Raw genomic sequence first — 22,124 nt, forward strand, 5'->3', positions numbered from 1 at the left:
TCGAATTCAAAACTCTCCACCAATTACAGCACCCCTTTGAACACTTTTGACGACACCCAAATGGACTCCCGAAACGCTCTCGACTCCATAGATCAGCGCAGCAAATCTGAGATCATCGTATACCTGCGCCTGATGTTAAATCAGGAAATAATCCTGCCTCCTTTCCAACTTCTATGCTTCCACTGGAGGTCAATTTCTGCCTTCAGTGGAACATTAGCGGGATCTGGAACAACCTGCCAAACCTAGAACTGTTGACGAATGACAGTTTACCCTGGACCGTAGGACCTCCATGAGGACAACCGTGTTTCCTCCATTTCTCTGGATCGTTCCCTCGGAGGGAAATACAAGGGATCCTTCGGCGTCACCTTACTCGAGAACTTAAAGAAGTTTTTTTTCAACGACCACTCGTCCATGTGACCACTACTAGCCAGTCTTTTTTTCACGAGATAAAATGGGAGGTTGCCCCTAACCTCTACGGAATCCTGGTCAGTGCGAGCGCCTCTCCTCTCGCGCTGTCTCGAAGAGGCCTCAATGGCGCTATGATGCCGCTGATTGAGAATCATACCAACATTCGACGCGCTTGGTGGTTGGATAAGACGCATCGAGCCATCAAAACCGCTGCAGAACTTTCGAGTATCGTCGGATCTGCAAGTGTTGCGTTGCGTTGCGTTGCGTTGCGTGGTAACGGAGTATTTCGTTATTTCGAGTATCGTCGGATCTGTCGGAAGTGTCTCCAAAAACAGCCCTTTTCCTTCGCCGAGTTTTTGTCTTCTGGCCCAGTTGGAATAAGGTATTCAATGCTGAAAAACCTTCTTCCCACCGCAAAAATTGTATTCCTTTATCTGGTAAATCAAGTGTGGACCAATCAAACTTTTACTGACGAGTTGAGGTTCAGTCACATCATTCCGATCTATAAAAGACTATCTCCACCCACAAGACCGTTGATTACTGGCCTATCTCGCTGCCTGGAGGGGCCAGTTCGTACTTTGCCGAATTAGCAGACGTACTGCAAAGCGCCTTTCACCAAGAGAAACGCGTCGATCTTGTTTCGCTGGATATTTCAGAGGCCCACTTGGACTTCACTGGTGCTGAATCAGTTGGTGGACTGTGGTTTCATTTTAGATTTTGGTCACAACTTTCTCTCCCGCCGGTCCTTCCAGGTCTTTGTCGATAACTCCGCTTTCAGGACATACTCAGAGGAATCTGGTGTTCCGCAGGGGTCTGTTCTGGCGGTTCCCTTGTTTTGAGTTGCAATTAACGGAGTTTCCAAGAACAACTACATCGTTGTCCACGCGAATGACATCCTGCTTGTGGTCGTCGGAGACACTCCGGCATGAACGCGCATTTGAACCCAAGCAGCGGTTAGTGAACTTCATCAGTTTGACTCGTCTGTCAGCTTCACCACGTCGGCCGGGAAAAGTATCCCCTGGCATGTGTGCAACGGGTGGCACCGTCTCGCCGGATTTTGGCTCAAGATTAATGTGCAGCCGATCCTAAGCCTCGTTTAAACCTTATTAAGACCGCAAAGGACAAATAACAGGCCAAGCATGCCTTCTTGAAGTCATAGGTTGTTCTTTGGGTCATTTTATACCTAACATCCATTATGCCTAACGGGGTATATCCACTGTGGACACTCTTACTGGAGTTGGTCATCAGGGCCGGCGTTTCACGATATCGGTTACCCCAACTGACGTTAAAGCCTGGATCAAAAATATTGTCAGCCAGGATTGGGAGAACAGCTTTCAGTACCACGTAGCTACGAAAGGTCAAAGGATCCACGATACCCATGAAAGATATACCCAGCCTCAGGCAAGTTAACTTCCGCCTTCACACTGGTCAAACCCGATTTTCTCATAATTTCGGAAGTAAGAAGTAGGAAGTTTGTGAAATCTGCGAAGTACAGAACTCAGTAGAACATGTGATGTCCAAAGTTGAACATTCCATTCGATCCAGACGACGAATATACGAGATGTCTGGGCTGACGATGTCGCAAGTCTATCAGATCTTATCTGTTTTCTTAAAGATGGAAGACTGTACTACTAGATCCCCCCCACGACGGTATCCGGGCATTCCAGAGTTGTAAATTTTAATGTTTGCAAAATAACCTGATTGGACCTGAGGATAGCTGCTTCTGTTATAAGCGACCACGTGTCTCCATAATCAGTAGCAGATACGAAACTTTTTGCTTTTAATTAAAGTTATCTATTCGGTTCTAGATTCTAACGCCAAAGCCTAAATGCGTTATCCTCAGAAAGCATTAAATGTATTCTATTCAGCTGCGCTGGTCCGTTATGTCGATTTCTCTCCTATAGATACAAAGTGCGGTGCAAGTGACTGTGTGAGTGCGAATCGGCATTCCATCGAAAGCAAAGTCGTTCTTTTGAGCATCACAATTCCATGCACAGTTCACATTAATCGGCTCAATTGTGTGCGAATGAAATCACTTTTGATGCAAATTGGCTATGCATCCAATTATCGCAAGTGGGAAATGGCCGGTCGGTATTCGGGTTTCGTGGGAAAGGTTTCCACCGCGAAAGTATGAGCGCAGTTTTGCGTATCGTTGTTAAAAGTTAAATAGACACATCATGAATTCAACTCCACGAATGAAAAGAATATCTCCTGTGTGTGTTTTATTTTATCTGCTCCAGTGATATGAAATATAGTACTCGAATTTTATGTCTACTATGCAACATTGCAAAAGTTCAGAAAAAACTGAAATGTTAGAACAATTAATTATAGAGACACATTTGCTCAATTGACTTTAAATTCAACAAACACGAAATCGCTTACGTGTTTGATTGTTTTAGTATGTATTAGCTACTTGACAAGGGTCATTAAATCCCATTAATTTCACAGCATTGAAATACCTATAGGATGTTTTTGAAGGTTAGCCGTTATACATCGTTCGCAGAATTTTGTTTATCAGTTTAAATGATTTGAACGAACATTATGTGAATTAAACCACAACACTCGTGAAAAGCAAACTTATTCAATTTTCGCAGAATTGTCATAAGAGCTAACCGCAGGTACTCACCTATCGCGGTTGCATGCTATCAATTTTCAATTAATGCTTGCCGTTTTCCAATCCATTCAATCGCGGATGCAGAAACGAAATTGTTGTTTATCTCAATCGGGAATCGATTATCGATTCACGTGAATGTGGTCATAGAACAAAAAAAAAATGAAACCGGTTTCCCCATATTTCAATCCAAATCCGATTCCAGCGTGTGCCAATTCCAAACAACAAATATTTATTATCCTCATCTTCTTATTTGTGTAGGCTGGATGCCTGTCCGCCAGAAAGCGATCCCATCTTTCTGGCATTTCACGTGGAAGCACGGATTTGCATTCTAATATGTGAGTTATATAAGTTTTAGAAGACGCAAAAATGTTTTATGATTTCAAAAAGGGTCCCAGTTGCATCAGAATTGTTTGTTTTGTTTGTGACGACTTGGGCGTTTATCTGCTAATCGGCTCTCCCTATGGAACTTATAGTGCGACTGAGTTAGGAGTTGATTGAGTTCTTCTGGTTAGATATAAAACGCGTTTGGTATATGAGAATTAGACATGTGCCGTAGTCGTGTCGTTAGCGAGGTAGTTACTTTTATCTTGGTAGTAAACGATTTTCATTAATTTAGTTTTGGTTTGTTTAAGATTCAATCACCATCTGGCATAAGGGGCCGCTATATTTTTGGTTTTTGTTTACAATCAATGTGCGTCTTGGGTCTGAATGTTAACTTTGTAAAGAATTTGTATATAAGGACCATGTAGATGCTTGGTGGCCTTGTGTTACTACTTTTGCCTCATAATCACGAAATCAAGGGTTCTATCCCTAGCTCTTTCAAATTTTCATATAAGATAATTTCGTTTTTAATATAGCTCAATATCTTTGCAAATCAGATTCCCATTAAGTACTAGCAAGCAGAATTCTAAATATGGAATTGCTATAAAAAGCTGCCTGTTACTTACTAGCAGTGAATAAAATGTTAAAATACAGGTACTCATACAGGTACAAATGTGCGAAGTTGGACGGGTAGCGGGAGTGTGGTAGACATGTGCGTAGTATTGAAATCCAATAGCATTCAAATTCTAATTGTAAAACTTTCATTCCATTAGAATTCATTTTAATACTTTCTCATTGCTCTAGGTTGATGTCTTGATAGCCAACACCGCATCCGTAGCCTGCGAGTCCTATTGAAAAGGAATGCGCGATCAATTAGTAGTGATTGGACATAAGTTGACACATAACGTTACATTACTTCAAAGTCCCTACTCATTCCCAATCCCTTGAACTAAGTCTGCTTTGATACATTGGGAGAATGGAATGCAGCCATCTGCCCAAGTGTCCAAATCTCAAAGGGGGTTGAACAGTTCGTGAACTTGGACCGGTAGTGCTCTATGGATGCGAGTTTTGGACCATCACCCACTTGGAGTCTTCGAATAAATGCTCAAGTCTATCAAGCACTCATTTGCCGACGATTTCAGACTTTACTGGATCATAAATAATCTCGACGATGTGTCGTTCCAACAATCACGACTGAATTTGTTGGCAAACTGGTGTGATCTAAATCTGATTTAAATTTCCCAAACGTTATGTGATCAGGCTACGACTATAAAATCAATGCCAGTAGTCTTCGGTGAGAATCTTTTGTCAAAGATATCGGGGTGGTGTTGAATTCTACGATATCGTTCAGAGAGCGTATTGCGGACGTGACATTTAAGGCCTCTCGCACCTTTGGCTGCATATTCCGAATTACAAAGCATTTCAATGAAGTTTATTGTGTCAAAGCGCTCTATTATTCTTTAATCAAACGATTTGAGAATATTAGTTCGCAGTGTGACCAGAATAATATTGCTAGAATAGAATCTGTTCAACGCAAACACTTCACTTTACGTCGCAATCGATAACCACTGCTTTCCATGCTAAATTTAGCTAACAATAGGAACCTTCGCTCGCGTTCTTTCTTTTTCATTCATGGTACACGAACTGATCATGGTTACAATGAGTTATTCACTAGCTATTCAATAACTGCTCCTTTAGATTTGATGTCCATTTAACCCGTAACTTCGTAAATACTTTTGCCACATTCTAAATAACCATCAGCAGTAGTTGGACTTTTCAGTTAGGCCTAGATTTAAGCAAATTCATATTGTAGAATGTAGATATAATATGATTTTTGTATCACTTCATTTGAATAATTGTAATCTGCTGATACTCCGAACATATAAGAAGATTCTCCATTCGTTTGACTGAGAGATAATGCATTGTTCAACTGGGCTTTCCTCTGCCCCGATAAATAAATAAATTAAGAAAATATATAAATAAATAGAGAATGAGAAATGCTGCGTAGGTACCCATTTTATTGGAATAGAACTGTTCACAGATCTTCTAAGCTTCCTCAGGAGGGTTTTGAAGTAAGACCGCCAGCAGACCTTGGAAAGTTCGTTCAAAAGCGAACGAACGCTTCGTTTTTCGCCTGCAGCACTGCACTTGAGGTTTTAATTTCGAAGTTCGCGTCGGAACGCGTTTCGTCCAGCATTTTGTTCCGTCGAAATAAAAAAAAAATTGTTCTGCTTTGTGTGGTGAGTGAATTAATAGCAAGTGAAAGGTTTGTTTGCATTCAAACGTGTTTCGTCCACAGCTATATTTCACTTTGTGCCGTTGAGTACCTAAATTAATTAGCAAGTGAAAGTTTATTTCGCGTCCGAACGTGTTTCATCCAACACGTAGAATGATCATACGATCTTTCGAAATAAATATTTGTTCTGCTTTGTGCGGGAGAGTAATACTTGTGACAGATATATGATGCGAAAATCATTGTACAGCATAAAATCATATATCTGTCACCCAGAATCACGCTGCACAATGGTCGGAACCCGTGATTTGATGAACTTAATTGTTTTGTGCCCAAACGGCTGATGTGATCTAAATAGTGTCTTCAGAGAAAAAAATCACAAAAATAATGCCCATATTTGAGTGGATTTTATTTTTCAATAGTACCTACTATTGAAAAAGTTGAAAATCTAACTTTTTTCACGAATGTGATAAAAAAAAGTTTCTTCGGCAAAGTTGTAGATCTAGCAAAAATATGACATTTTGTTATAGAAACTTTTTTCCTACGATGAATACTTTTGGAGCTATGAGCGTTTTTTATGGAAACTCCCTTAAATTTAAAGTTTTTAGTACAACTTTTTTCCTATACAAAACTCAGATTTGTGACGTTCTACAAAAATGTGAGCACTAAAAAACTACGAGTTTTGATCAATATAGAACTTTGCTACTACAATTATATCAACAGTTATGGAACTATTAAAGTCAATTTCACACTGATTCCAATTGCGTATAGAGGAGAAGGTGGCTTACCGAATCACAGTGTCAAGTACTTTTCTGAAAGTTCAGACTTCATACCATAAAGTAGTGAAAGTTTCGTGAGTGCCAATGCATAAACGAAGAATTGACGTAATTCAAAAGTATGGAGTTTTCTTTAGAAAAATACATTATTTTTCAATAAGATGCGTATAGGGGAGAGGGTGGCACACCGGGACACAATATTCGGCACATTTTAAAAAGTTTTCATTATATAGTTTATAGGTGTGAAGGTTTGGTGAGTGCCAATTTACACATAAATAACTAGAATTGTAACAACAGTGTCTCGCCTTTGACAACTTGTGCTTCTTCTGCGTCTCGTATGAGGTGAAGCGTTTCGGATGAAGTGACAATTGTCGATATCTCCCATCTGAAATACACGGTCGTTTTACGTGAGTTGTGTCGAAATCGACAATTCTCGGGTCATTCGAGACGCTGAACAAGCACATCTACTTCGTTAATTTCATATGCGTATATGCGTATATCGAAGAAGTTATGACCTTTCTCGACCTATAGCGGTTAGATTTTTTTTTTAAATTTCTTTATTATAGTGAATATAGCGGTTAGATGTTTGACTGCAATGTCGATATGGCTGGGTTCATTTGTCGGTCTGGTCAAATAAATTTTCTTATGGCATAAGAGTACTATTAAGCTAGTTTCTTGGATATACAAATGCATAAATAGTAGATTGGTATAGAATCCTGGAAATTGGTAAATATGAAATTACTTAATAAACATTGAATAAGTAGTTATGTGTAGTGGCGGATGTCACAGAAGAAGACAGGGAGAGAGATGGCAAACATTGTCGAATAGTTATGTGATAGCTTGTGCTGCAGTAGTGATAGCTATTTCGTGGGTGCTAATTAAGTGAATAATTATGTTAAATATTTATATATTTTCTAGCCACATTCATTAAATTGTCCATTTGAAGACAGATGGCACTTCAACTTTCTTGGGAAAATAATATTAATATCATTTTTTTGTTAAATATCTTGGCTGTGCATATGCACAGCATATGTTTCGAAATGGACAAATTGATATGAAATTTGCGAAAAAGAATCCCCCAGGGGGGCATGGAGTGCGGTCCTCTCGTTTAATAAACAATGTGCACTCGCTTGACTGTGGATATACAACAGTAAAGCACATGTGGAGATTGGGCAAATCAAGCATCCGAAAGATATTCAATTTGCAAAAAAGAGCTAACCGCGGTGGAGGTTGGTACTCGGATTCTGATGGCTTTTCCGCAAACGTGACCTTTAAGTGGTCTTGTTGTGTAGGGGTTATCACGCCTATCTAGAGAGTAGGATGTTGAGGGTTCGAGTCCCTCCAAGACACGTGGATTCTTTTTCGCAAATTTCATATCAATTTGTCCATTTCGAAACATATGCTGTGCATATGCACAGCCAAGATATTTAACAAAAAAATGGTTTTCGTACGGCCGAGTTGCCGAGTAATATGCAATTAATTATTAATATCATTGATTTTTTAGTCAATGCCTGGAATGGGAGATCAACAACATCCCATCTTCCAGGGCCGGATTTAGCCGGAAGGGGGCCCCGGGGCCGACAGCTTGTGGGGGCTCCAAAATGTACAAAAAAGGTTAGTTTTGATACATAATATTTGTGGGGGTCCGAGACCATGCCCCCCCCCCCCCTCGGCCACCCGGTCCCCTCCTAAATCTGGCCCTGCTTCCATATATGCATCTAAAATTAAGGAGAAGAGTATTATAATGTCCTGTGGGGGAGAAACAGGTTTAAAAAATGTGCGTGTCAAGCTAACCGAGATCTAGCTGACAGTGCAAGCCAATTCTCTAAGGCAACATAACAACGCAGAACAAAATTTGGCCTTTCAGGTGGCGCACACTTTGATTGTTATTTTCTTGTTTTAAATTTAATTGTTGTCTGACGACAGTATTTATTTAATTTGATGCGTTTCGAGGGCTCCCTCTCAGGTACTGTCGAAGCCGACCCTAGTAGTTTGTGTGTGAATTGGCACTCACTGAACCATCCCACCTTCAAACCACAAAGTAAAAACTATCTAAAATGTGCTTGACATTGTGTCCCGGTGTGCCACCCTCTCCCCTATACGCATCTTATTGAAAAATAATGTATTTTTCTAAAGAAAACTCCATACTTCTGAATTACGCCAATCCTTTGTTTATGAATTGGCACTCACGAAACTTTCACAACTTTATAGTATGAAGTCTGACCTTTCAGAAGAGTACCTGACATTGTGATTCGGTTTGCCACCTTCTCCCCTATATGCAATTAAAATCAGTGTGAAATTGACTTTAAAAGTTTCATAACTTTTGATATTGTTGTCGTAGCGAAGTTTTATATTTATCAAAACGCGTAATTTTTTAGTGCTCACATTATTGTAGAACATCACAAATCTGAGTTTTGTTTAAAAAAAAGTTATACTAAAAATTCTAAATTTAAGGGAGTTTCCATAAAAAACGCTCATATCTCCAAAAGTATTCATCGTAGAAAAACAGTTTCTATAGCAAAATGTCATATTTTTGCTAGATCTACAACTTTGCCGAAGAAACTTTTTTTTATCACGTTCGTGAAAAAAGTTAGATTTTCAACTTTTTCAATAGTAGGTACTATTGAAAAATAAAATCCACTCAAATATGGGCAATATTTTTGTGATTTTTTCTCTGAAGACACTATTTAGATCACATCAGCCGTTTGGGCACAAAACAATTAAGTTCATCAAATCACGGGTTCCGACCATTGTGCGCTGGTATCACGATAGCACGATGATTTCCGTACCCTGCTCTTCGACCGTTGTATTGTACGAAACAGAACATAATTTGTTGTTTTGAAATGTCAAATACGCCGTTTGACATTTGAAATGAAAATAAATATTTGCAAGCTGACTGAGTAAAATTCGTTTTTCCGCAATTCCGAATTATATTTTTCACATCATTGGCAAAATCATTATTCGTAAGCCCATTATTTGCTACAATTACGCTCGGAAGATGTCTTCCTATTGGCTTTGCCAGTTCTTGGGTTGTTTCCGGGAAGATCTACCGTCACTTTTGCATGATATTCAATGGTTTGAGTTCTGCATCGTGTGATTTCGAACATTTTGTGTGAGGATCCCATGGGTTTTAATTGGAATGAAGTCTGGGGATTGGGAAGTATGCGGGATCTTTGATTTGCCATTAGTCAGCATCTACTTTTTTAGATGGGAAGAATGTTTTGTACAAATTCAAAATTGGATCTGTAGTGTATGGAGAGGGAGGGAGGAAAGGAGAGGAGGATCTCGTGGAGGTAAAAGTGGAGTGCAGAAATAAACGGTAGTCAGCGCGAAGTAAATAAGTGTTTGAAAATCCCGGAGTTCCGTGCACGAATAAACCTGTTACAGGATTTATGACTCAATTGAACGGTGCTGGCTTTATCCTTCAAAATGTCCAAATGAATTAAACGATCAGTGCCGTTTGCACTGAGGGAAGATCCATTAATTACGTAACGCAAAAATTGGCCATTTTCAACCCCCCTCCCCCCTATGTCATACTTTTTGTATGAAGTCTCTAAAATTTGTGTATGGATTGTCACACTACGGGCAATCCACCATCCCACCTCCAAGCGTTACGTAATTTATGGATGCTCAAATCACCCCAAACCATAGAATAGAGTGATTAACGTCCGCAGAAATAATTGCCCAGCGGAATATTTGCAAGAACTCGCATATTTCTGCTAAAATACCTATACGAAGAATTGGAAAACTATGAAGTTTACATATCGACGAACGGTTTGACGCGAATTCACAATTTGTTAAAAAAATATGGGTAAATATTGTGTAATACTCATAAAAACCAGAGTGTATGTAATTAAGAGTGGCGACACTGTCAGAATTGGAACAAAATTCATCTGTCATTCCCATACAAAATCGTGTTCCAAACGAGCAAGAGACCTGTCAAATGCGGCACATGTCGCCACTTTTAATTATATACACTCTGATAAAAACTATAGTAACAGTTTATGGGTTTTCAAAACAAACTATCAAATAGATACAACGGTGTAAAGAAAAGATGTGTGTCACCTTGTCACTGTACGCGTACAGCGTGATACGAAAATCATTGTGTGGAAATCATATGTCTGTCGATAGTATTAATCAGCAAGTGAGTGTGTGATTGTTCGTGCTTTTGAGAAGTACGTTCAGTTTCGTTCAACAATGTCAGCCATATATAGAGCGAGGAAATCTTTTTCTTATAAAGCTTCGTAAGAGTGTTTGGTGCTGAAGCATCAGTTCTCATCTTCATTGCTTCATTCATCCTAGCCATGGGGCCGCGGTAAAGACGCGCGACTACAAAGCAAGACCATGCTGAGGGTGGCTGGGTTCGATTCCCGGTGCCGGTCTAGGCAATTTTCGGATTGGAAATTGTCTCGACTTCCCTGGGCATTAGGTATCATCGTGTTAGCCTCATGATATACGAATGCAAAATGGTAACTTGGCTAATAAACCTCGCAGTTAATAACTATGGAAGTGCCTAATGAACACTAAGCTGCGAGGCGGCTCTGTCCCAGTGTAGGGATGTAATGCCAATAAGAAGAAGAAGATCCTAGCCATGGACTCGCTAGACATCAAAGTAGTTCTCTAGTGTAAACAAATGGATAAGATTACGAAGGCTGATGACCGCACTCCAGTCGTTAGTTCACAGTCCGGTGTAGAAGTTAAGCGAATTTCTGTACGCCTCCGATGTGAAACATTTGGAACGCAGGAATATAGATTGTTCCAGTAACTGATTATGGATCCCGTGAAGGCAGATTAATTCTAACCATTGTGTGTTAACTAGTTGTTGTTTTTGACTGTTCTACAATAATCGTGATGATTATTCAATTTTAAGGTTATGAGTAGAAATAACTCAAAAGTATATGTACACAAGACGAAGTGTACGTGTGTCATCTGAATACTTGTCATAGTGGAAGCGATAAGAAGAGGTGAGAAGGGACCGCCGAAAAGGTGAAACAGTACGTAGAGTAACTTGACGCGCGAGAACGCAATGGAACACTTGACTGTAAGTTTATTATAAAGTTTTAACTGGTTCGCTTTTGTGAAATATGGCTGTGGATTGAAATTACTTGGAGATACAAGCAACACTGTTTGTTGATATGAGATTTTTCATTATTAATTATATATGTTATTCATATATGACCCCAACAGAAAAATGTATGTACATATAAGATCGCACGATGGATGAAAATGAACACTGTCTACAACAAAATTGCTTGAAATTAACTCCCCTATAAAAAAAATATCAGGCATGAGCGATCAAGGCCTCAAGAACGTCATGAACACGGTGTAGTTAGGAAAAAGAAAATATTAGGTGTATTGGCAGCGGATTGTACCTTTTCAAAATAAGATTTTTATTCAAACGTATCCATAGAGTTACCATGATATAAAATAAACTATTTTTAATCTTTCTTAGACATTCAAGGTCATCCAAACTATCCTTGAGCTCAGGACTTGAAATCTACAGCTGCAAAAAAAATCTTTTTCGTTACTCAAAGTTTATTTCACGCTTCAACCATGTTCATTACATCTTATAGAAGATGAAAACACGGCGGAATAGTTGTGGGATGTTCTAGGTTATCCAAAGTATTCTTGAGTTCAGGACTTGGGATCTACAGCAGCTTAGAAGCATTTTTCGGTACTCAAAGCTTCGATATGCATTCAATTACATCTCCTGAAAGATCATCAGATATCGTAAGGCTATTTTGAGACATTCTGCTTCATCCTACCTGTCCTTGAGTTCAGAATTTGAGATCCACAACTGCAAGAAAATCGGGTTTCAGTACTCAAAGCTTCAATATGCATTCAATTATATCCAAAACGCCTCCTGAGAGGTCAACAGATATCGTAAGATAGTTTCGAGTATTCCGGATCATACAAATTGTTCTTGAGATCTTGACTTAAGATTTACAGCTGCAAGAAAATATTTTTTTGTGCTCATAGCTTTAATATGCATTTAATTATATTCATTACACCTCCAGGGAGGTCAACGGATATCGTAAGAAAGTTTTTAATTGTTCATCCGAACTGTCCTTGAGTTCGGGACTTGAGATCTACAGATAGTTAGAAGCTATTTTTGGAATTCAAAGCTTCGACATGCATTCAGTTATATCCTTTACGGGACATTCTTAGTCATCCAAACTGTCCTTGAGTTCTGGACTTAAGATCTACAACTGCAAGATAATCTTTTTTAACTTCTCAAAGCTTATACCCATTACACATCTTGGATTGATCTTCCATAAGATTATTTTTTTTAAATTTTGTGGATTGTCCAAACTTTTCTTGAATTCTGGACAATTGTGATTGTAGTTTTTTTTAAATCTTTATGTGTTTTTTAATCCTCATTGTGATTGTGATTGTAGCATTTTTTTATATGCTAACGGTTACCTGGGAAATCTACTGTTGTGGCAGCAGATAGCAAGTTCTGCACTGAAGGACGGTTTGAATAACCCAGGATATCATAAAACCATCTTACCATGTCTCCTGGTCTTCTGGAATATGTTATGGACATGGTTGAATACATATCCAAGCTTCTAGTGACAAAAAAAAACTAGTGTCGTGGCTGTAGATCGCAAGTTCTGAACTCAACGACAGTTTGGATAACTCAGGATAGCCCAAAACCATCTGACCATGTGTCTTGATCTTCAACAATATGTTATGAACATGGTCTAATACACATCCAAGCTTCTAGTGACGAAAAAAAGCTAGTGTCGTGTGTAAGCATATGCGGTATTTCGAAAAATTTCGTTTAAGGTGTTTCAAAACGAGATTCCGCGGAATTTCACGGAATTTGAGCATGGCGAAATTTGATTTTTTGATATCGTTTCGTTAATTTACATAAATTTCGCCATGAAAAACTAGCTTTTAACGAAATTTAACGGATTCCGCGGAATTTCTAAACTAATTAAAACTAATATCGTACTTCAAATTACTCAAAATTTCGGCTGCGTCGCTGAAAAAAAAATCGTAGAAGCTGTTTTTAAATTTTGTTACCTATATATTTATGTAACCCCATTCCGAGTCAACAAATACGTATTGAATTTTCTTCTAGAAAACGTGTTATGTTGGAAATGTTCAACAGAAAATGAAAAGCAATTTTTGGATAATCCTATTTTTAAGGAAAATGCGTCGTATTTAGCGCAATTTTTAGTACGTCAGACTTAGAGTTTAAATGTTCGTAATAAGAATTCGTTAGACTTAGAGTTTAAATGTTCGTAATAAGAATTCGTTATACTGATAACTTAAGTAGCAGGCAAAGTCGTGAATTCCAAGCGCCCTTGACGAAGTCTCTTCTGGGCGCCTCTTTCTTACTTAAGGCCTCCAGCTCCACTTAGACCTTAAACCAGGTTTAATAGTATGAGTAAGCACCGTTCAAGAGTTAAGCGAGCATGAATAAGGCCCTAAGGAAAACAAAAGGTGCAACATTTCACAATCAAACTACAATTTGAATCTCACCGAAAGTAAGAATAAAATGTTTAGAGGATTGAAGATTCTCCATGTAACTTATCTGTGATATGCCAATCAATATTCAGCAAAATAACTAAATATACATACAGTCCTTGAGACGGTTTTAAATTTTGTTATATTGTTTGACTATTGTAACTTTGCAGCGTCGTGGGTATTTCTAGAGCTTTGTATGGAATTTGCAAAAGCCCATAACAGATTGAAAGATCAGTAGAATTGCTGAAAGTAAAGACTCATGATTGCATTCAGGTTCAGCTCATACTGTCCATAGCAGCTGTTTCTTGCAGTTAAGGTGAAACAAAGATTGTCATCAACCACTACACAAATCCGTGTTTTATGAATAAGTGTGGTATATCTCAGTGTTGCGCTACTACAATTACAATTTTTCGAAGGACGGAAAGAGATAGACGGCACAAAGCCAAAATTGGAACAATTCCCGGGCAGAAGCCATGAACAGAATACAAAAAAAAAATATTATGGATTTGATTGATATAAGAGATAAAAGAAAAAGCAACAACATATAAAATTTGCGCCGAAATATCATTTAAATATATGCTATGGTTAAAAACAAACTAATGTCGTGGATAAAGGGCGGGCTCTTCTCCCCATCTTTTGGGTCAATCTGGGGAACGAGGGCTAGATTGTATTATTGTATGTACGAACTTTCTTCTGGAAGGAGATTCTCTATCCATCCCGTGGATTCGCATAAGTGTCTCTGCTTATGGAACCACCCCACCCATTTTTGGCCCTTCATACAGGAGTTTGATGAAATACATACAATAGTATAATCATGATCAAATCGTTTGTCAGATATGACCAGTGCTATCGGCAGGTGCCTTGCTACAATAGATGGTAGTATCATCATCATCATCATCATCATGGTTAAAAACAAACTAATGGCACATGATAGTGATCACTTCTTACAAATAGCATAACTTGTGCGTTCCGACCAGTAGATGGTAACAGATTTATATCACAATATGTTAATCTGTTGCAGTATTTTTTTATAGCAGAGGCTGTTATGAAACATATACCATTGGCAGAGAAAATATCAAAATTTGTAACAAATGTTCTTCTAGTTTTACCAAAACTATTACTAAATTTATTTTCTATTGAACAAAAATATAACACTTCGTGTTACATGAAAAGTTATAAAAATACCTTGAATTATTGAAAGTCTCTCATATGTCATCTCTATATACATATACGACACTTTTTTCGCAAGCTGTTATGATAAAGAACTGATTCGGAAGGCTTTACCCCACGATAAATTTATTTAAAAAAGCTCCAAACGCGGGGCGCACTGGTTCTGATGATGTATTTCAACTTGTTCCACACAGCTGTGCGGTTCATCACTCTCTGTGGGGCTGCCTATTCGATTTTGTTTTTTTGCTAACATTTAGGCCAGCGGATCTTGAGGTTCTGAGTACGATACTCCAGTATATTTTTTACACAATATTTTTTTGTAATTATTTTATATTCTAATTGGTCCCTATCTTGATATGTCTCCCGCTGAGAATCATAGGGGCGTAACTGCATTGATCGATTTCTCTTCGTCGATGTTTTCTTTTTATTAATGTGGCGAATTGCGGTAGTTTTCCGAAGATTTTATTGTTTGGTGTGATAAAGGTTGATTCCATCTTGCACCAGAATCAACAATCACGATTATAGCTTTTGAAACAATTGAGTTAATAACAAAATACAAAATCGATTTAGAGAAATCATCAATACAGTTACGCCCCTATGATTCTCAGCGCGAGATATAGAGTTACTGCTCCTGGACTTCATCTCATAGCTCCGATATTCGTCCCACGATAAACAAAGCTACGAAAAGGAATTTAGTTTATATTGATTAGTTTCTTAAGTAAAACTAGTGTGAGCTCTAACCAACGTGTTTACATAAGTTATAAATTTGATAAATATTGGTTGCGACCATGAAACTAACAATCTGGCCGTTGAAGGCCACTGAAGGTCAGGGTATGGAAAAACTTATTATCATTACTTATGGTATCTTGCTCGCATTCGATTTCTGCAAACCCTGGTTACAAATATTGCTATTCGAAATAATTATTTCACATTTTGTTATAATTTTGTTATGACGATTATGAATTTTTCTTTTCTTCATCTAAGACAGTTAAGAACTTTCAACAAAATTATTGTAGATAATGTTATTTATAATTTTGTTATGGCTAATTGGTCAGGTTATGGCCACGGCTAATCAGCAGTGGTATAAGCAGCGTGTGGAGGTGCATAGTGCATTGTATGTTTACCCTACTAGGGTATTTTGCCTCACTTAAATGTAAAATGTTTGAACCAAATGTGGATAATTTCGGTTTTCTCATCTTACCATATTTTATGTTGACACTTTTTTCGCCTAGTCCACATACTTTTGGTTGCTGATTATACTTGAAATACCATGCTTCTCCATATTGGTCAATTCCCTTCAACCTAACGGGCCAGGGCTGAACAATCGGAAAGTAGAGAAAATATTTCCAACGGAAAGGACGTTATGTAAATGATTCGAGTCGCCAGTACAGTGTAAAGTTGTGAAAATGTAGCTTTTTCTTTCGCCCACCACATGTAACAATTTCCCTTCATTTGAATAATATTATATTAAAAAATCCAAATTTATATTTTTGTTTGGCATACAATAATGCGTATATCTAATGTGCATATGCTTCGCGGAAATTATTCGAGCTCTATTAGATTCCCGTTACGGCACTACACCTAATAGGTAAGATACCCGACGAGGAAGGGTAGCTGTGCCCTTAGTGGAACACTAATCCATACTGGCTACTGGTAAATTTGGAATTAAATAGCACTATTACGTACAATAAAGTAACTAAAACCAAAACTAAAACAAACTAATTTGGTGTGGTAATAAATTTGTTACTGATATACTAAATAATAAATATTATTTAAATGACGAGTGTCTAATTCAAATCTAAAATCTTTGCTTTGGTGGTGGCATCTCACATCGGTTCGGTGCTTCCCGCGCGGTTGATCGAGTCACAGTCTCAGCTCTCCCCGATGCAGATTAATTCGATCCGGCTCCAGCAGTGGACGGCTGTAGATTGCATTTTGTGTTATCGCTTTGCTGCGCCACAGCTTCAGGAAAACCAACACCAGCCACCTTGTTAGCTGAGTATTTCAGACCGACTGCAGCGAGCAACTGCTATGCACAGTTGCGCTTGCTCTGGGTGGGTGATTGACAAGTCGCAATTTGCATTTCGCTGACTCATACTGTGCTAAACGGGTTGTGACTTGAATAAAAAAAAGATGCTTTCCGATAGAGGCCCCAGAGGCTAACCGTTTGATGTTAAGCATAACAAAAATACTTGAATTTGATAAAATAAAATTCAAAATAGTTTTTAATTTTGCCCAACTTCAACTATTGAATGGTTAACTATCATTGACCTTACGCATTTGAATTGCTCATGTTGAAGAAGTGAATTCACGCATAAAAAGATATAATTTTACAAAACCACTATTGCGTGTGTAGAATGCGTGTATTAAGAAATGTATATAAAAAAATGGCATTTTTTGTTTATCTTTGTTCTGTCTACGAAAAATTATCATTTCACACCAATAATGAACTTTTTTATAAACTGTTGATGTATATGTGTGTGCATAAAAGAAGTCATATTAATATCCAAAATCGGCTGTTCGATTTGATGAAATGTAAATTTATCTTGCAATATTTAAATTTCCATGTTCCAACATATTTTCTTTTTGTTTTATTGTGGATATGTTTCTTGTGCTAATAAAAACAAGACTGGAATCCGACTGGGATGCACCTCAAATCAATTTAAGTACAAAAAGTCCCACAACTAGGTTACGCAATCAACAGGTTATTGGTGTTGCTCGGATAATTTATCCCATCCAACACCACACACACGCCCGGTAACCACACTATGCCACTGCACTGGTTTCGACTCAGAACAATTAAATGTGTGGAGGGAATTTTCTCCAACCAGCCCCATAGACTCCATCATTCTCAGGCTGACTGACTGATGAGGTTTTTAATTATCTTATGTTTCCTGCTGCCTTACGACTCCAAGTGGAGCAGGTTCAGAGCAGTAGTAGTGGTGCCCCAGACTGCACGTGAGTTGTTGTTGTTAAACTGCTTTCAGGTTTTGTTCACATTATTCGCCTACGACGACCGCTATTATCGTCGGACTGGGTGGAAACAACCGAAGCTTAATTGGATCGATTAGTATGAGGGAAGGAGTTAGCTGGTGCTACCCGTGCCCACCACACTCGCACACTCGACTCGTAAGTCGATTGAACCGGGGGTCCAACCCGGAACGATGCAGCTTATACTCAGAGCGACTGCGAGTTCAGCTAAACCGATAAACAACGCTAACGCTTGATTGTGATAAAAATGAATTGCCTACCGGCAGGCGGTTCGAAATTGTTTGTCGGCTCGAAGGTAGACGGATCGGATAGGGAATGATTTGTTGAATGAAGTTCGAATCCGAGAAAGTCGATTAGCGAGGTAGGATTTTCTCCCAATATGTACGAACACTGGGTCGCTTTTTACGTGGATGATGTTAATCAATTTCTCGGTCTGCCTCAATCCCCCAACTTTTTAAAAACTACCTGATTTTTCTTCTTTTTTTGTGTTTTGATAAATCCAAAGGTTAGAAATAGCCAAAAACAAACCGCGTAAAAAGCGACTTCACTGATCATAATATTCAACTGTTCAATTCACTGAATGATTGGGGCATTATCGAATAAATATGTCATTTCCAAACTGCAGAACAATTCATATTCAAGGCCACACTGATTGGGTGCTAAAAGAATTCTATTTCTTCGAAGAAATGAGAACAATACACTTCCGCTTGATTGAAATTTCAAACTGCATCTCAACCGGGTATGAAAAAATGGCAAAGTTTTTCGTCCAAAGCATAAGGTTTTCAGTTTTAAAATTGAAAACAAAATATCGAACAAAAGTACTTACCATCGGCTTTTGGCAGTGAGGAAATATGTTGAGCTTTCAAAACCTGTAAATTACAGAAAACATATTGTATTAGATCAACAGTTTAGAAATGAAGTTTAATAGTTTTCAGTTTTTATAAAAGAAATACAAATTAATATATCATACAAACATAATATTTAATCATTAATCACTAATCGTTTACTATAGAATTTTACATTTAATCATTAGTCTCTAAGGCTGACCATATCATCTCGGTGAAAAAACGGGACAAACGCGCTTGCAAAACAGGACATGTCAAAAAACCTTGAGATTAAATTGAAGAGCTGTGGAAATTTCAAAATTTATGGGCTAATTTTCATTTTCCGTATAAGAAATAAGAAATATTTTAGAGTGAATCATTCATCACAATAACATTCTATTATATTAAGTTAGTTGGGGAAAAATACTCAATTACCTATAAATATTTCACTCTTCAAAGGGACTCGGACAAAAACACAAAGGAACAGAAAATTACGCATCTCTCAATGTTTGAAAAAAATAAGAATTTGGACAAAAAAAGTAGAATTTACTCTTAGATATGCATTAAGGATATTATTATTGACCAATATCAAAAACTTTTCCAATTCTGAACAATTGGAAATAACAAACAATAGTCAAAGTACCCTGCCGAAAGTATCTAAACCAGGTAAGAACAATAATAAAATGTAATAGTAATAATTTCCATGAATATGGTTGACGCATGAGAATAAATGTCAAATCTAATCAATTCACAGTCCTTTTTGATCGAAATTAATTTAAATCATGCTTAAGGCTCTATAAACCGTAATCAATCCGACAACGACGATGATTTTATTAGATTCCGCACTAATACTAATAAAGTTTTGAACTAAATTCAATATTTTGAGGCTATTTGCCGCCTTACCGTCATCATTGCATATTCATTTCATTTACATATTTATTTTTCACTTATCCAAACTAGCAATTACTGAGGGATTGTTGGAAACACGCTGAAAACTACTTTTTTCCGAACAATGCAACGTATACGCCAGCCAACACGCAAACAAAGGTGTGCATTAGAGTGATTCAAATTTTGACTTTTTTGACCCCCCCCCCATTGCTTCAACGATTGCTTCTGCCTTATTAATAATCCTCCTAAATTTTTAGCTAATTTGGATGTAATTTGAGTGAGCACGCGCGGCTAGAAGTTCGTATGAAAATTGCTATGAAACAGTAACTTTCATGGAAAACCGTTCCCCAACGCTTCCCTTCAAGCTCTAAAACATATGAGTACATCGGCAACACAGGAAATTTTACAAGGAAACAGGCCGTCTTTGTTGTGAAACGATTTGATGCTCGCAAGAAAAGTTATTAAAGAAATACTGAATCGTGGTAAATTCGATTTAACCCGTAAAAGAATAACATCAATATCAATAATGAGCATTTTTGTTTTCTTCATAACTTTGCTTCAAAACGAGAAATCGCTTCGCAACAACAACTGCCTTTCAGCTTGAGAAGTATTTTGTGTACTAAATGTGTTGATTATATTTAAATAGTTCATGGGCCATCTCACAGAACGGTCTTCCACATAAGGGTCAGCTTTCACAGTAATTTGCATACAAACTTCAAATAACGTGTGCACAGTAGGGTGTCCCAAAAAAAATCGATGTTCGAAAAGTCATGGTGCTCAACCCTGAAATGAAAGATATACCTGTCTGGATAATTTTTGTAGAACAAACCGAATTTCTAAAAAATCGTTTAGAGGTCGCGCCAGATCGATTTTTGAAAAATGAGCTTTTTTTAGGTCAAAAATCAAATATTGGGTCCTTTCACATTTTTTTTAGGGTCACCCATTCGTTTTATATTTTTTTATTTTTCGGTGGATCTTTGCCCATATTCTCCATGAATTAGTTTTTAGTATTATACGTGTTTACAGTCAGAAGAACTTTTTAAACATCGAAAAAAGCACATTTTTTTGACTAATTTTTGAAGTTATTTCATCCTCACACAAAAAATAAATTTTTCTCGTTCAGAAAAACTTACATACTACGAAGAGCTATTTATAAGGAGTATTTTCATAAAAAATATCCAAGAAATGTTGTTCTGGGGCTGAGATATTGCAGTTTTAGTAAATAGTCAAAAAGTGTACAAATTCGGTACTTTTTCTTTACATATTATAATTTCATCAAGTTGCACCAATATTTTAATTTGAATTAAAAACAATTCAAAAGCAAATAAATGGGAATATTTTCTAGGTAACATAGCTTTCTTTCTGATGGAGTTGGTTACCTGAATTACAGGATTTGGTCGGAGTATATGAATGGAGCCAGTTATGAAATGATATCACATCCAACAGTTAATATTTTAATAAATGTAAAAGTAATCAGGTTTACTATGATCTCTTTATGAGTTTTGATTCAATCATAGGATGCTTTTCACGGCAAGGCAGGCTCAGCACGTATGTAAACATTTAGTTTGAATGTAAACATGTGTCGTCACTACTATTTTCGCACAAGCTGAACTGAGACGATGCCCTACGGTCTCAGCATGCTTACTTTTGTACTTTATCATGTGGTATTAAAATATGCGTCACTCTTGACGTGTCACTTTTCTTACAAGCCTGCCTTGTTGTCTGTATACCGTGATGCTTTTGATATGTCATATGACAGTCAAACATTTTTTTTTCGTCGTACCAGTTCGACAGCTTTTCCATGAGTTCATTTGAGATATTGGAAAAGTAAAAACGGAATAAACGTAAAGTAAAAATGGAAAAATGACACTTCAAGTGAGACGCATATTTTATCGCCACATGTTAGAGTACAAAAGTAAGCATGCTGAGACCGTAGAGCATCGTTTCAGTTCAGCTTGTGCGAAGATAGTAGTGACCACAGATATTTACGTTCAAACTGAATGTTTACATACGTGCTGAGCCTGCCTTGTTTTTGTATACCGTGAAAAGCAGCCTATGATTGAACCAAAACTTATAAAGAGATCATAGTAAACCTGATTACTTCTATATTGCTACATATTAATAGTTGAATGTGATATCATTTTATAACTGTCTCCATCCATATACTCCGACCAAATCCTGTAACCAACTCCATCGGAAATAAAAGCTATGTTACATAGAAAATATTCCCATTTATTCGCTTTTGAATTGTTCTTAATTTAAAATAAAATATTGGTGCAATCTTGATGAAATTATAACATGTAAAGAAAAACTACCGAATTTGTACACTTTTTGACTATTTACTAAAACTGCAATATCTCAGCCCCAGAACAACATCTCTTTTATATTTTTTTATGAAAATACTCCTTATAAATAGCTCTTCT

General features: G+C 37.5%; 1 protein-coding gene across 5 annotated transcripts in view; it reads right to left on the bottom strand.

Annotated features, from left to right (window-relative positions):
• LOC134224618 (Ig-like and fibronectin type-III domain-containing protein 1) overlaps positions 1–22,124 on the bottom strand; it is a 704,696-nt gene that overhangs the window by 213,398 nt on the left and 469,174 nt on the right. For all 5 annotated transcript variants that reach the window (XM_062704044.1, XM_062704041.1, XM_062704040.1 and 2 more), the window contains one exon: positions 18,816–18,858. The gene's annotated coding sequence lies outside the window, so the exon portion shown is untranslated. The remainder of the gene's footprint in view (positions 1–18,815; positions 18,859–22,124) is intronic.

Source organism: Armigeres subalbatus, chromosome 3 (genome assembly GCF_024139115.2).
Source record: "Armigeres subalbatus isolate Guangzhou_Male chromosome 3, GZ_Asu_2, whole genome shotgun sequence".
In the NCBI taxonomy this organism is placed as follows: domain Eukaryota; kingdom Metazoa; phylum Arthropoda; class Insecta; order Diptera; family Culicidae; genus Armigeres; species Armigeres subalbatus.